The 15,967-nt window shown below is 44.3% G+C and overlaps 4 non-coding genes across 4 annotated transcripts; 2 read left to right on the top strand and 2 right to left on the bottom strand.

Annotated features, from left to right (window-relative positions):
• The first annotated feature begins 5,397 nt into the window (after positions 1–5,397).
• On the top strand, positions 5,398–5,511 carry LOC140310752 (U5 spliceosomal RNA). Its single transcript, XR_011916794.1, has one exon. It is a non-coding gene; the product is annotated as a U5 spliceosomal RNA (small nuclear RNA).
• Positions 5,512–5,819: 308 nt separating this feature from the next.
• LOC140310385 (U2 spliceosomal RNA) lies at positions 5,820–6,003 on the top strand. Its single transcript, XR_011916461.1, has one exon. It is a non-coding gene; the product is annotated as a U2 spliceosomal RNA (small nuclear RNA).
• Positions 6,004–8,196: 2,193 nt separating this feature from the next.
• On the bottom strand, positions 8,197–8,387 carry LOC140310493 (U2 spliceosomal RNA). The gene has a single exon (XR_011916556.1). It is a non-coding gene; the product is annotated as a U2 spliceosomal RNA (small nuclear RNA).
• Positions 8,388–8,703: 316 nt separating this feature from the next.
• Positions 8,704–8,817, bottom strand: LOC140310760 (U5 spliceosomal RNA). Its single transcript, XR_011916801.1, has one exon. It is a non-coding gene; the product is annotated as a U5 spliceosomal RNA (small nuclear RNA).
• Between the last annotated feature and the right edge of the window lie 7,150 nt (positions 8,818–15,967).

Raw genomic sequence — 15,967 nt, 5'->3', positions numbered from 1 at the left:
AAACTATGGCCTTCTTGCAGCCAAACACCTCTGATCTCGTTTTTGATGATGTAAGGTTGGGCATTAAGACCTTGCTTCACCTGCTTTTCACCAAATATAGTCGAACAGTCACACCTTCTTGCAGCCGAACACTTCTGCTCCACCTTTTAGTGTTCTATGGGGTATTCACACCTTTTTTTTCACCGCATTTTATTGATTATGGTTGGAAATTCTCACCCACTCTTATCCGAAGACCTCTCCTCCTGCTTTTGTTAATATAAAGTCGGGCATTCAAACCTTTTCTTACCCGCTTTTTACAAATTATGGTCGAACATTCACACCTACTTGCAGCCGAACACCTCCGCTCCCGCTTTTGATGGTGTATAGTCGGGCTTTCGAGCCTTTTCTTCCCCGGTTTTTACAAATTATGGTTGTACATTCAGACCTTGCAGCCGAAAACCTCCGCTCCCTCATTTGATCATACATTGTCAGGCATTCGCACCTTGTCTTACCCGCTTTTTATAAACTTTAGTCAGACATTCACACCTTGCAGCTGAATCACCTCCGCTCCCTGTTTTGATAATGTATGGTCTGGCAATACTACCTTTTCTTACCGGTTTGTGAGTAATTATGGCTGGACATTCACACCTATTTGCAGCCGAACACCACTTTTCCCGCTTTTGGTGATGTATGGTCCGGCATTCTAGTCTTTTCTAACACATTTTTCAGCAATTACGGTTTGACATTCACACCTACTCACAGCCGAACACTTCCGCTCCCGCATTTGATGGTGTATAGTCGGGCATTCTCACCCTTTCTCATCAGCTTTTTGCAAATTATGATCTGACATTCACACCTACTTGCAGTCGAACAGCTCTGCTCCCGCTTTTGATTATGTTTGGTTGGATATTCGAAACTTTTCTTCACTGCTTTTTACAAACTTTGGTCGGACGTTCACACCTTCTTGCAGCCGAACACCTCCGCTTCCGCTTTTGATGGTATATAATCGGGCATTCGAATCTTTTCTTACCCGCTTTTTACAAACCATGGTCGGAATTTCACACCTTCTTGTAGCCGAACAACTCCGCTCCCTCTTTTGATGGTGTATGTTCGGGCATTCGAACCTTTTCTTACCCGCATTTTACGAACTATGGTCGGACATTCAAACCTTCTTTTAGCCGAACACATCCACTCCTGCTTTTGATGATGTATGGTTGAGCATTCGCACCTTTTCTTACCCATTCTTTACAAACTATGGTCGGACATTCACACCTTCTTGCAGCTGAACACCTCCTCTCCCGCTTATGATGATGTGTGGTTTGATATTCGAAAATTTTCTTTCATGTTTTATAGCAATTATTGATGGACATTCAGACCTTCTTGCAGCTGAACACCTCCGCTCCCGCTTTTGATGATGTATAGTCGGGCTTTCGAGCCTTTTCTTCCCCGGTTTTTACAAAATTATTGTTGGACATTCAGACCTTCTTGCAGCCGAAAACCTCCGCTCCCTCTTTTGATCATACATTGTCGGGCATTCGCACCTTCTCTTACCCGCTTTTTACAAACCAGGGTCGGACTTTCACACCTTTTAGTAGCCGAACAACTCCGCTCCCGCTATTGATTGTGTACAGTCGGGTATTTTCACCTTTTCTTACCCGCTTTTTACCAACTATGGTCAGACATTCACACCTTCTTACAGTGGAACACCTCTGCTCCCTCTTTTGATGGTGTATGTTCGGGCATTCAAACCTTTTCTTACCCGCTTTTTACAAACTATGGTCGGACATTAAAACCTTCTTGTAGCCGAACACATCCACTCCTGCTTTTGATGATGTATGGTTGGGCATTCGTACCTTTTCTTACCCATTTTGCAGTAATTATGGGTGGACATTCACACCTTTTTGCATTTTAACACCTCCTCTCCCGCTTATGATCATGTGCGGTTTGATATTCGAAAATTCTCTTCCATGTTTTCTAGCAATTATTGATGGACATTCAGACCTTCTTGCAGCTGAACACCTCCGCTCCAGCTGTTGATGGTGTATAGTCGGGCTTTCGAGCCTTTTCTTCCCCGATTTTTACAAATTATGGATGGACATTCAGACCTTTTTTCAGCCGAAAACCTCCGCTCCCTCTTTTGATCATACATTGTCGGGCATTCGCACCTTTTCTTACCCGCTTTTTACAATTCATGGTCGGACTTTCACACCTTTTAGTAGCGGAACAACTCTGCTCCCGCTATTGATTGTGTACAATAGGGTATTTTAACCTTTTCTTACCTGCTTTTTGCCAATTATGGTTGGACATTCACACCGTCTTACAGCGGAACACCTCCGCTCCCTCCTTTGATGGTGTATGTTCGGGCATTCGAACCTTTTCTTACCCGCTTTTTAAAAACTATGGTCAGACATTCAAACCTTCTTGTAGCCGAACACATCCACTCCTGCTTTTGATGATGGGTATTCAAACCTACTTGTTGCCCGCTTTTCATTAATTATGGGTGGACATACACACCTTGTCGCAGCCAAACACCTCCGCTCCCTCTTAGGATCATGTATGGTTGGGCATTCGTACCTTTTCTTACCCATTTTGCAGTAATTATGGGTGGACATTCACACCTTCTTGCATTTGAACACCTCCTCTCCCGCTTATGATCATGTGCGGTTTGATATTCGAAAATTCTCTTCCATGTTTTCTAGCAATTATTGATGGACATTCAGACCTTCTTGCAGCTGAACACCTCCGCTCCAGCTGTTGATGGTGTATAGTCGGGCTTTCAAGCCTTTTCTTCCCAGATTTTTACAAAATATGGATGGACATTCAGACCTTGTTTCAGCCGAAAACCTCCGCTCCCTCTTTTGATCATACATTGTCGGGCATTCGCACCTTTTCTTACCCGCTTTTTACAAACCATGGTCGGACTTTCACACCTTTTAGTAGCGGAACAACTCTGCTCCCGCTATTGATTGTGTACAATCGGGTATTTTCACCTTTTCTTACCTGCTTTTTGCCAACTATGGTCGGACATTCACACCTTCTTACAGCGGAACACCTCCGCTCCCTCCTTTGATGGTGTATGTTCGGGCATTCGAACCTTTTCTTACCCGCTTTTTACAAACTATGGTCGGACATTCACACCTTCTTGCAGCCGAACACTTCCGCTCTACCTTTTAGTGTTCTATGGGGTATTCACACCTTTTTTTTCACCGCATTTTATAGATTATGGTTGTAAATTCTCACCCACTCTTATCCGAAGACCTCTCCTCCTGCTTTGGTTAATATATAGTCGGGCATTCAAACCTTTTCTTACCCGCTTTTTACAAATTATGGTCGAACATTCACACCTACTTGCAGCCGAACACCTCCGCTCCCGCTTTTGATGGTGTATAGTCGGGCTTTCGAGCCTTTTCTTCCCCGGTTTTTACAAATTATGGTTGGACATTCAGACCTTGCAGCCAAAAACCTCCGCTCCCTCTTTTGATCATACATTGTCAGGCATTCGCACCTACTTGCAGCCGAATACTTCCGCTCCACCTTTTAGTGATGTATGGTTGGCATTTGCACCTTTTCTTACCCTTTCTTACCCTACTGATTGCTTAAGATTAAGTTGTTTTTTCTCAAATCTGTATTTCGTCATATGTCGAGAGATGCTTATTGCTGAAGAAGTTCTTCCTCATTCTACAAAGTACAACGTTGTTTATCGTTGAAACTTGATTAGACATGAATAAATATGAAGGACAAAGCAGTCTTAACTTGGTTAGAGTTAAGGAATTCGTTTTATAGGAGAATCCGAATAGAATAAAATAGAGCTTATTTTCGGATTCCTGAAGAATGAGTCTGGTTCTTTCTCATAATACAAAGTTTGTTGTTTATTGTTGAAACTTCATCAGAAGTGAAGAAATAAATGAATGCCTATCAACAAATGTGGGATCTAAACTCTAGTGCTTCCTCTAAAATAATTTCCTTTCTCAATTCAGAAATGTCTGTGTGTAAGTCACAACACCCGTGACACCAAAACGGCTTTCTTTTCTCTCTTATCTCGACACTCTGCACTGTGAGCACACACACCAAATCAGAAAGGCTTTTTTCTCTCTTTTCTACATTATGGACTGTGGGGACACAAAACCGCTCTCTCTTTTTTTTTTTGATTGTGTGCCAGGGCGTTGTCTCACGTATTAGATTATGCTTACAATACGAATGGGTTTATCAGTCACATCAGAATCCATACATACTGATCCTCCCGTAATAAAATGGTCGGATCTTATCAAACACACTTTGTTTCTTGTGACAATCAAGTCAGCGAAACAGCGTATACACGTCAAGACACTGAATCAAGTTTGCCACAAGAACTCATAAGTTTGGCAGTATTGCTCTGCCGTCAGCAATCATACACCCATTTTATTTTCGTGAGACATGTGCAGGCACCTGTTCATCTACTGTTCTATCACTATGAATTAGTTTATCTATTATCAATAAGGATACTTCTACAACTACTATCAAAGTATGTCCAGACTTCTTATGTTGTCAGTTGCTATATATGAATAAGTGGGTAGCTACTGACAAGCATTAAGCATGTCACACAGCCCAAACATATAACATTTCAGGACACACCACACAGTTAAAAACCACAGTGAAGTGTCAAAGCCCAAACATGTAACATTCAACAGGACACTTACACAACACATTCAAATCAAACAGTCAGACAACATACAAGAACATATACCCCAGCCGGCATTGCTCCCTGCCTATTTTCCTACAGCTCACTATGTGTGCGCACACCTTTATTCCCAAACTCTTCAACTTATACTCTTTTACCAAAGCTGCTACAGCTCGATTGGCTGAATACCCTTAGATCCTATTTCGGTGAATTTGACATCTGCCTTACATGTAACAGATTAGCGGTTTAGCAGTTTTAATTTAGTTTGAGTGAAGGAATTCATTTTATAGCAAAATCCGAAATCGTGAAGAACTCATGAAAGTAAGCTTATTCTCGGATTCCTGAAACTTTAGATTTGCTCTTTCTTTTACTGCAAAGTACAACGTTGTTTTTTTTTTGTTTAAATCTTTCTAGACATGGTAAATATGAAGGACAAAGCAGTTTTAACATAGTTTGAGTGAAGGAATTCATTTTATAGATAAAATCCCAAGAGTCTGCTGAGAAAAGAGAGTGAATGCGAAGTAGACTTTAACACGGCTCTGGGAGCGAGCCGAGTGTGGGCTAACCGGGAGAATTGCTTGAAAGAAACGCGACACCGAATGAGCGGTCAGAACAAAGCCTCAATACGGTGTTCCCGTGGTGTTTTTGTTGCTGCCTTGTCGATTGCACAGGGGCAAGCGTTTCAACCAAGCAACGCTCACCATGGGGAAGGTGGCTATGGCAACTAGCCTGATGCCCTGCTCCCGCAGTGACGGATAATCGTACTCTGGTTTCTCTTCATAACATACAAGTCTTTCGCCTTTTACTAAAGACTTTCGTGGAGAGCAGCACTAATGAGTTGTTTCTATTTTTGGCAGGCTTTACCTTTGCGGGTGAAGCCCTTTCTGTCTGTGCAAAAGAAATCTTGTTACTGTGCAGAGTGACTTCTCTGAGTAGAGTCGCCTTACTTGTTGCGATTGTGCCGATGTTCGAAGCTGGAGTGCAAAGTTGTTGCTTGAATGGTGCTTGCTGGAGCATGCGGGAGTGCAAAGTTATACCATTTAAAAGGGCTGAAGAGTGCTCAGTGCAGCGGGTGGGCGGAGGTGCAACGTGACACTCTGGCCACCTATGGCCATAAAAAGAACACTGCTACAAGTGCGCATTGTGCCAGCAAGGGCCCTCGGACGTGAAACAGTGGACAGTTATCGCTTCTCGGCCTTTTGGCTAAGATCAAGTGTAGTATCTGTTCTTATCAGTTTAATATGTCCTCTATACGAGGACTACATATTAAATGGATTTTTAAGAATAGGAGTTGAAAAAGAAGCTTGCTCCGTTCACTCCAAGCATCGACCCAGTACTGCCGTGCCGCTGGGAACGGTGCGCTCTTCTCTGCTCTTGTGAAAAAGCAAACAGCGGTGCAGGATGGAAGTTTCAGGGAGCCCAAGATGAAACTTTCTTTTAATCTGCTGAGAAAAGAGAGTGAATGCGAAGTAGACTTTAACACAGCTCTGGGAGCGAGCCGAGTGCGGGCTAACCGGGAGAATTGCTTGAAAGAAACGCGACACAGAATGAGCGGTCAGAACAAAGCCTCAATACGGTTTTCCCGTGGTGTTTTTGTTGCTGCCTTGTCTTTTGCACAGAGTAAAAGACAAGGCAGCCATCGAATAGGGCCCGATTGTTCCTACTTGGTCAGCCGAGGAGCAAGGGGGGGGGGGGGGTTACACTGAGTGGCATCTGGTGGGCGGGGCTCTTTGGGTATGTAGGCTGCCCAGAGGGCCACGCTCCCAGTTCTACAAGTTTGGCTGCCCCTCAATTTTAATTGCTCACTATTAGAAAATATTGAAGAGCCAGAAGGGTGAGGGGAGGGGTCTTCTTCGCACACCCCTGCTTCCTGGTTGCTGCTCGGGGCGGGAGGGGCCAGGAGGATTAATTAATTGTTCTGCTGGTTTGGGGTCTGTGGTGGCTGGGGGGCTGCTGGCCCCCTGGTGTGCCCGCTGCACTACACCCCAGCGGAGTCGAGGGAGGGAGGACGTGTGGATGTATGGGACATGAAAGTGTGTGTGGTAATGATTGGGCCTGGATCTTGGACTTGCTGTCGCCTGGCCTGCCTGTGCTTCTCCCGATGGGGGGGGTGGCGTGGCCTCTCTCCGCTGCTCGCGACTTCACCCACCTGTGGGCACGTCTTGACTCCCAGGGCACTTGGCCAGGGGTGCTGGGGCAGGCGCTGACCCACTGTGTGGCTGTCTGGGGCGCTTGGCCCTCCTGGGTATTGGGTGGGGCCTCTGCCGGGGGGTTTGGGGGCGCTCGGGCTCCTGGGGCCCGGATCCAGTGCACGGCCCATGTCTGGGCGGCTGGGGCCTGGCGACGTCGGTGGGCTGTTGCCCCTGGCTCCCGGAGGGCCTCTGCCCTATGCTTATGGGGGCTCTTTCCGGGGGCTTCCTCTGCAGTCTTCTGGGTGGATGCGTGGTTGCCCCTGCGGTGGGCTTCCTGGGTTCTGTGCTCTGTGGGGGCTGCTGGTGGCCTGGGTCTTGTGGCCCTCTCTGCCTGCTTCTGATTGCTTGGGGGGGCTGTGGATTGTGGCCCTATACGCTTATACACTCATAACTAAGCACGGTTATCATGTAGGTCCTGTGCCATGGGTGTTGCATGTTCTCACACACACACAACCACATTAATTAGTCCAGTAGCATGGTCGCTAAGCAGTTGATGTATTATCATGTCGTCTCAGGTAATCTATATCCACAGCTGTGTTGTATGCGATGTATGTTCTGTTTTTCTCTTCTTTCCTCTTCTTCTTTCCTTGTCCCCCGGTCCGGTTCAGTTCTATTACATGTCATATATTGTAAACAGAAATAAATAAATGGGCATCAAGGGGAGCTTTACATTTATAAAACTTCCCTTGGCAAAGCAAATCTGTTTGGCATCAAAGGTATTCAGACTACAATTCTGCTGCCATAATGCTGAACACGATAAGGGGAAAAAAAAAAAAAAGTAAAGAAGACAGTTCTGCCGAAAGCCAGGGACTAGACCTGTTCTAAGTTCTGTACTTTTTAAAAGGGAGCCAACACAGGACAGGAGGGCCTGATGTCCACCAGGCTCGGGGCCTGCAGCGACCATATTCTGGGAGCTACTGTACCCCCAGAAGGTACCCATCCCGCCCCACCCCACTCAACCCAACCCCACTCCGGAGGACCTCTACAAAAAACAAACAAACAACAACAAATAACAAACAAACAAACCACCCGGTCACACCAGTCGCAGCAGCCCGGGCCTGAGACCCACCATCACCCAGGCCCCCCCAGGCCCCCCCTCAACAGGTGCGCTCTTGTGAAAAAGCAAACAGCGGCAGCAACAAAAACACAACGGGAACACCGTATTGAGGCTTTGTTCTGACCGCTCATTTGGTATGGCGTTTCTTTCAAGCAATTCTCCCGGTTAGCCCGCACTCGGCTCTCTCCCAGAGCCGTGTTAAAGTCTACTTCGCATTCACTCTCTTTTCTCAGCAGACTAAAAGAAAGTTTCATCTTGGGCTCCCTGAAACTTGCATCCTGCACCGCTGTTTGCTTTTTCACAAGAGTAGAGAAGAGCGCACCGTTCCCAGCGGCACTGCAGTACGGGGTCAATGCTTGGAGTGAACGGAGCAAGCTACTTTTTCAACTCCTATTGCTAAAAATCCATTTAATATGTAGTCCTCGTATAGAGGACATATCAGATATTAAACTGATAAGAACAGATACTACACTTGATCTTAGCCAAAAGGCCGAGAAGCGAAAACTGTCCACTGGTTCATGTCCGAGGGCCCTTCCTGGCACAATGCGCACTTGTCCGCTAACACCCCTGTTCTTTTTATGGCCATAGGTGGCCAGAGTGTCACTTTGCACCTCCGCCCACCTGCTGCACTGAGCACTCTTCAGCCCTTTTAAATGGTATAACTTTGCACTCCCGCACCCTCCAGCAAGCACCATTCAAGCAACAACTTTGCACTCCAGCTTCGAACATCGGCACAGTCGCAACAAGTAAGGCGACTCTACTCAGAGAAGTCACTCTGCACAGTAACAAGATTTCTTTTGCACAGACAGAAAGGGCTTCACCCGCAAAGGTAAAGCCTGCCAAAAATAGAAACAACTCATTAGTGCTGCTCTCCACAGAAGTCTTTAGTAAAAGTCGAAAGACTTGTACGTTATGAAGAGAAACCAGAGTACGATTATCCGTCACTGCGGGAGCAGGGCATCAGGCTAGTTGGCATAGCCACCTTCCCCATGGTGAGCTTTGCTTGGTTGAGACGCTTGCTGCCCTCTGGGCAGCCTACATACCCAAAGAGCCCCACCCACCAGATGCCACTCAGTGTAACCCCCCCCCACCCTTGCTCCTCGGCTGACCGAGTAGGAACAATCGGGCCCTATTCGATGGCTGCCTTGTCTTTTACTCTGTGCAAAAGACAAGGCAGCAACAAAAACACCGCGGGAAAACCGTATTGAGGCTTTGTTCTGACCGCTCATTCGGTGTCGCGTTTCTTTCAAGCAATTCTCCCGGTTAGCCCGCACTCGGCTCGCTCCCAGAGCCGTGTTAAAGTCTACTTCGCATTCACTCTCTTTTCTCAGCAGACTCTTGGGATTTTATCAATAAAATGAATTCCTTCACTCAAACTATGTTAAAACTGCTTTGTCCTTCATATTTACCATGTCTTGAAAGATTTAAACAAAAAAACCAACGTTGTACTTTGCAGTAAAAGAAATAGCAAATCTAAAGTTTCAGGAATCCGAGAATAAGCTTACTTTCATGAGTTCTTCACGATTTCGGATTTTGCTATAAAATTAATTCCTTCACTCAAACTAAATTAAAACTGCTAAACCGCTAATCTGTTACATGTAAGGCAGATGTCAAATTCACCGAATTAGGATTATTCGGTATTCGGCCAATCGAGCTGTAGCAGCTTCGGTAAAAGAGTATAAGTTGAAGAGTTTGTGAATAAAGGTGTGCGCACACATAGTGAGCTGTAGGAAAATAGGCAGGGAGCAATGCCGGCTGGGGTATATGTTCTTGTATGTTGTCTGACTGTTTGATTTGAATGTGTTGTGTAAGTGTCCTGTTGAATGTTACATGTTTGGGCTTTGACACGCTTCACTGTGGTTGTTAACTGTGTGGTGTGTCCTGAAATGTTATATGTTTGGGCTGTGTGACATGCTTAATGCTTGTCAGTAGCTACCCACTTATTCATATATAGCAACTGACAACGTAAGAAGTCCGGACATACTTTGATAGAGTAGTTGTAGAAGTATCCTTATTGATAATAGATAAACTAATTCATAGTGATAGAACAGTAGATGAACAGGTGCCTGCACATGTCTCACGAAAATAAAATGGATGTATGATTGCTGACGGCAGAGCAATACTGCCAAACTTATGAGTTCTTGTGGCAAACTTGATTCAGTGTCTTGACGTGTATACGCTGTTTCGCTGACTTGGTTGTCACAAGAAACAAAGTGTGTTTGATAAGATCCGACCATTTTATTACGGGAGGATCAGTATGTATGGATTCTGATGTGACTGATAAACCCATTCGTATCTTAAGCACAATCTAATACGTGAGACAACGCCCTGGCACACGATAAAAAAAAAAAGAGAGAGCGGTTTTGTGTCCCCACAGTCCATAATGTAGAAAAGAGAGAAAAAAGCCTTTCTGATTTGGTGTGTGTGCTCACAGTGCAGAGTGTAGAGAAAAGAGAGAAAAGAAAGCCGTTTTGGTGTCACGGGTGTTGTGACTTACACACACACATTTCTGAATTGAGAAAGGAAATTATTTTAGAGGAAGCACTAGAGTTTAGATCCCACATTTGTTGATAGGCATTCATTTATTTCTTCACTTCTGATGAAGTTTCAACAATAAACAACAAACTTTGTATTATGAGAAAGAACCAGACTCATTCTTCAGGAATCCGAAAATAAGCTCTATTTTAGGAGTTATGCACGAATTCGGATTCTCCTATAAAACGAATTCCTTAACTCTAACCAAGTTAAGACTGCTTTGTCCTTCATATTTATTCATGTCTAATCAAGTTTCAACGATAAACAACGTTGTACTTTGTAGAATGAGAAAGAACTTCTTCAGCAATAAGCATCTCTCGACATATGACGAAATACAGATTTTGCTATAAAATTAATTCCTTCTATCAGCCTGACTTAAAACTGTTTGTCCTCCTTATTTATCCACTTCAAATCAAGTTTCAACAATTAAAAAAATGTTGTAGTTTGAGAAAAAACAACTTAATCTTAAGCAATCAGTAGGGTAAGAAAGGGTAAGAAAAGGTGCAAATGCCAACCATACATTACTAAAAGGTGGAGCGGAAGTATTCGGCTGCAAGTAGGTGCGAATGCCTGACAATGTATGATCAAAAGAGGGAGCGGAGGTTTTCGGCTGCAAGGTCTGAATGTCCAACCATAATTTGTAAAAACCGGGGAAGAAAAGGCTCGAAAGCCCGACTATACACCATCAAAAGCGGGAGCGGAGGTGTTAGGCTGCAAGTAGGTGTGAATGTTCGACCATAATTTGTAAAAAGCGGGTAAGAAAAGGTTCGAATGCCCGACTATATATTAACCAAAGCAGGAGGAGAGGTCTTCGGATAAGAGTGGGTGAGAATTTACAACCATAATCTATAAAATGCTGTGAAAAAAAAGTTGTGAATACCCCATAGAACACTAAAAGGTAGAGCGGAAGTGTTCGGCTGCAAGAAGGTGTGAATGTCTGACCATAGTTTGTAAAAAGCGGGTAAGAAAAGGTTCGAATGCCCGAACATACACCATCAAAGGAGGGAGCGGAGGTGTTCCGCTGTAAGAAGGTGTGAATGTCCGACCATAGTTGGCAAAAAGCAGGTAAGAAAAGGTTAAAATACCCGATTGTACACAATCAATAGCGGGAGCAGAGTTGTTCCGCTACTAAAAGGTGTGAAAGTCCGACCATGGTTTGTAAAAAGCGGGTAAGAAAAGGTGTGAATGCCCGACAATGTATGATCAAAAGAGGGAGCGGAGGTTTTCAGCTGAAACAAGGTCTGAATGTCCATCCATATTTTGTAAAAATCTGGGAAGAAAAGGCTCGAAAGCCCGACTATACACCATCAACAGCTGGAGCGGAGGTGTTCAGCTGCAAGAAGGTCTGAATGTCCATCAATAATTGCTAGAAAACATGGAAGAGAATTTTCGAATATCAAACCGCACATGATCATAAGCGGGAGAGGAGGTGTTCAAATGAAAGAAGGTGTGAATGTCCAGCCATAATTGGCAAAAAGCAGGTAAGAAAAGGTTAAAATACCCTATTGTACACAATCAATAGCGGGAGCAGAGTTGTTCCGCTACTAAAAGGTGTGAAAGTCCGACCATGAATTGTAAAAAGCGGGTAAGAAAAGGTGCGAATGCCCGACAATGTATGATCAAAAGAGGGAGCGGAGGTTTTCGGCTGAAAGAAGGTCTGAATGTCCATCCATAATTTGTAAAAATCGGGGAAGAAAAGGCTCGAAAGCCAAACTATACACCATCAACAGCTGGAGTGGAGGTGTTCAGCTGCAAGAAGGTCTGAATGTCCATCAATAATTGCTAGAAAACATGGAAGAGAATTTTCGAATATCAAACCGCACATGATCATAAGCGGGAGAGGAGGTGTTAAAATGCAAAAAGGTGTGAATGTCCACCCATAATTAATGCAAAATGTGTAAGAAAAGGTACGAATGCCCAACCATACATCATCAAAAGCAGGAGTGGATGTGTTCGGCTACAAGAAGGTTTTAATGTCCGACCATAGTTTGTAAAAAGCGGGTAAGAAAAGGTTCGAATGCCCGAACATACACCATCAAAAGAGGGAGCGGAGGTGTTCCACTGTAAGAAGGTGTGAATGTCTGACCATAGTTGGTAAAAAGCGGGTAAGAAAAGGTGAAAATACCCGACTGTACACAATCAATAGCGGGAGCGGAGTTGTTCGGCTACTAAAAGGTGTGAAAGTCCGACCCTGGTTTGTAAAAAGCGGGTAAGAGAAGGTGCGAATGCCCGACAATGTATGATCAAAAGAGGGAGCGGAGGTTTTCGGCTGCAAGAAGGTCTGAATGTCCAACAATAATTTTGTAAAAACCGGGGAAGAAAAGGCTCGAAAGCCTGACTATACATCATCAAAAGCGGGAGCGGAGGTGTTCAGCTGCAAGAAGGTCTGAATGTCCATCAATAATTGCTAGAAAACATGAAAGAAATTTTTCGAATATCAAACCACACATCATCATAAGCGGGAGAGGAGGTGTTCAGCTGCAAGAAGGTGTGAATGTCCGACCATAGTTTGTAAAAAATGGGTAAGAAAAGGTGCGAATGCTCAACCATACATCATCAAAAGCAGGAGTGGATGTGTTCGGCTAAAAGAAGGTTTGAATGTCCGACCATAGTTCGTAAAATGCGGGTAAGAAAAGGTTCGAATGCCCGAACATACATAATCAAAACAGGGAGCGGAGGTGTTCCGCTGTAAGACGGTGTGAATTTCCAACAATAGTTGGTAAAAAGCGGGTAAGAAAAGGTTAAAATACCCGACTGTACACAATCAATAGCGGGAGCGGAGTTGTTCGGCTACAAGAAGGTGTGAAAGTCCGACCATGGTTTGTAAAAAGCGGGTAAGAAAAGGTTCGAATGCCCGAATATATACCATCAAAAGCGGAAGCGGAGGTGTTCGGCTGCAAGAGGGTGTGAACGTCCAACCAAAGTTTGTAAAAAGCAGTGAAGAAAAGTTTCGAATATCCATCCAAACATAATCAAAAGCGGGAGCAGAGCTGTTCGACTGCAAGTAGGTGTGAATGTCACATCATAATTTGCAAAAAGCTGATGAGAAAGGGTGAGAATGCCCGACTATACACCATCAAATGCGGGAGCGGAAGTGTTCGGCTGTGAGTAGGTGTGAATGTCAAACCATAATTGCTGAAAAATGTGTTAGAAAAGACTAGAATGCCGGACCATACATCATCAAAAGCGAGAAAAGTGGTGTTCGGCTTCAAGTAGGTGTGAATGTCCAGCCATAATTACTCACAAACCGGTAAGAAAAGGTAGTATTGCCAGACCATACATTATCAAAACAGGGAGCGGAGGTTTTCGGCTGCAAGGTCTGAATGTACAACCATAATTTGTAAAAACCGGGGAAGAAAAGGCTCGAAAGCCCGACTATACACCATCAAAAGCGGGAGCGGAGGTGTTCGGCTGCAAGTAGGTGTGAATGTTCGACCATAACTTGTAAAAAGCGGGTAAGAAAAGGTTTGAATGCCCGACTATATATTAACAAAAGCGGGAGGAGAGGTCTTCAGATGAAAGTGGTTGAAAATTTCCAACCATAATGTATAAAATGCGGTGAAAAAAAAGGTGTGATAGAACACTAAAAGGTGGAGCGGAAATGTTCGGCTGCAAGAAGGTGTGAATGTCCGACTATATTTGGTGAAAAGCAGGTGAAGCAAGGTCTGAATTCCCAACCTTACATCATCAAAAGCAAGATCAGAGTTGTTTGGCTGCAAGAAGGCCATAGTTTGCCAAATGCGGGTAAGGTGCGAATGTCCGACTAAATATCAACAAAATTTGGGGCGGAGGTTTTCGGATGCAAGTGGGTGTGAATATCCCATCATACAAGTATGGTGGAGAGGAAGCTGTGAATAGCCGACCATAGTTTGGAAAAAGCGGGTAAGAAAAGGTTTGAATGCCCGAACATACACCATTAAAAGAGGGAGCGGAGGTGTTCCGCTGTACGAAGGTGTGAATGTCCGACCATACTTGGTAAAAAGCGGGTAAGAAAAGGTTAAAATACCCGACTGTACACAATCAATAGCGGGAGCGGATGTGTTCGGCTACAAGAAGGTGTGACAGTCCGACCATGGTTTGTAAAAAGCGGGTAAGAAAAGGTGCGAATGTCCGACAATGTATGATCAAAAGAGAGAGCGGAGGTTTTCGGATACACGAAGGTTTGAATGTCCTACCATAGTTTGTAAATAGCGGGTAAGAAAAGGTTCGAATGCCCGACTATACACCATAAAAAGCGGGAGCGGAGGTGTTCCGCTGTAAGATGGTGTGAATGTCCGACCATAGTTGGTAAAAAGCGGGTAAGAAAAGGTTCGAATGCCCGACTATACACCATAAAAAGTGGGAGCGGAGGTGTTCCGCTGTAAGACGGTGTGAATGTCCGACCATAGTTGGTAAAAAGCGGGTAAGAAAAGGTTAAAATACCCGACTGTACACAATCAATAGCGGGAGCGGAGTTGTTCGGCTACAAGAAGGTGTGAAAGTCCTACCATGGTTTGTAAAAAGCAGTTAAGAAAAGGTTCGAATATCCAACCAAACATAATCAAAAGTGGGAGCAGAGCAGTTCGACTGCAAGTAGGTGTGAATGTCCAGCCATAATTACTCACAAACGGGGGAAGAAAAGGTAGTATTGCCAGACCATACATGATCAAAACGGGGAGCGGAGGTTCAGCTGCAAGGTGTGAATGTCTGACTATAGTTTGTAAAAAGCGGGTAAGACAAGGTGCGAATGCCCAACAATGTATGATCAAAAGAGAGAGCGGAGGTGTTTGGCTGCAAGGTCTGAATGTCCAACCATAATTTGTAAAAACCGGGTAAGAAAAGGCTCGAAAGCCCGACTATACATCATCAAAAGCGGGAGCGGAGGTGTTCAGCTGCAAGAAGGTGTGAATGTTCGACTAAAGTTTGTAAAAAGCTGGTAAGACAAGGAGCGATGTCCCGACATTGTATGATCAAAAGCGGGAGCGGAGGTGTCCAGCTGTGAGTAGGTGTGAATGTCCGACCATAATTGCTGAAAAATGTGTTACAAAAGGTAAGAATACTGGACCATACATCTTCAAAAGCGGGAGAGGTGGTGTTCGGCTGCAAGAAGGTGTGAAAGTCCAACAATGGTTTGTGAAAAGCGGGTAAAAAAAGGTTCGAATGCCCGAATATACATCATCAAAAGCGGAAGCGGAGGTGTTCGGATGCAAGAAGGTGTGAACGTCCGACCAAAGTTTGTAAAAAGCAGTGAAAAGCGAGAAAAAGCATTTCGTGAGTTCTGCATGATTTGGGATTTTGCTTATAAAATGCATTACTTCACTCAAACTATGTTAAAACTGATTTGTCCTTCATATTTACCATGTCTAGAAATATTTAAACAAAAAAATAACGTTGTACTTTGCAGTAAAAGAAAGAGCCAATCTAAAGTTTCAGGAATCCGAGTATAAGCCTGCTTTCATGAGTTCTGCACGATTTCGGATTTTGCTATAAAATTAATTGCTTTGCTCAAACCAAGTTAAAACTGCTTTGTCCTTCCATATTCATCAATGTCTAGATCGACTTCAACAA

Source organism: Leuresthes tenuis, unplaced genomic scaffold (genome assembly GCF_036924035.1).
Source record: "Leuresthes tenuis unplaced genomic scaffold, fLeuTen1.0.hap1 SCAF_6, whole genome shotgun sequence".
Taxonomy (NCBI): Eukaryota; Metazoa; Chordata; class Actinopteri; order Atheriniformes; family Atherinopsidae; genus Leuresthes; species Leuresthes tenuis.
This window is presented reverse-complemented; position numbering and strand designations above follow the sequence as displayed.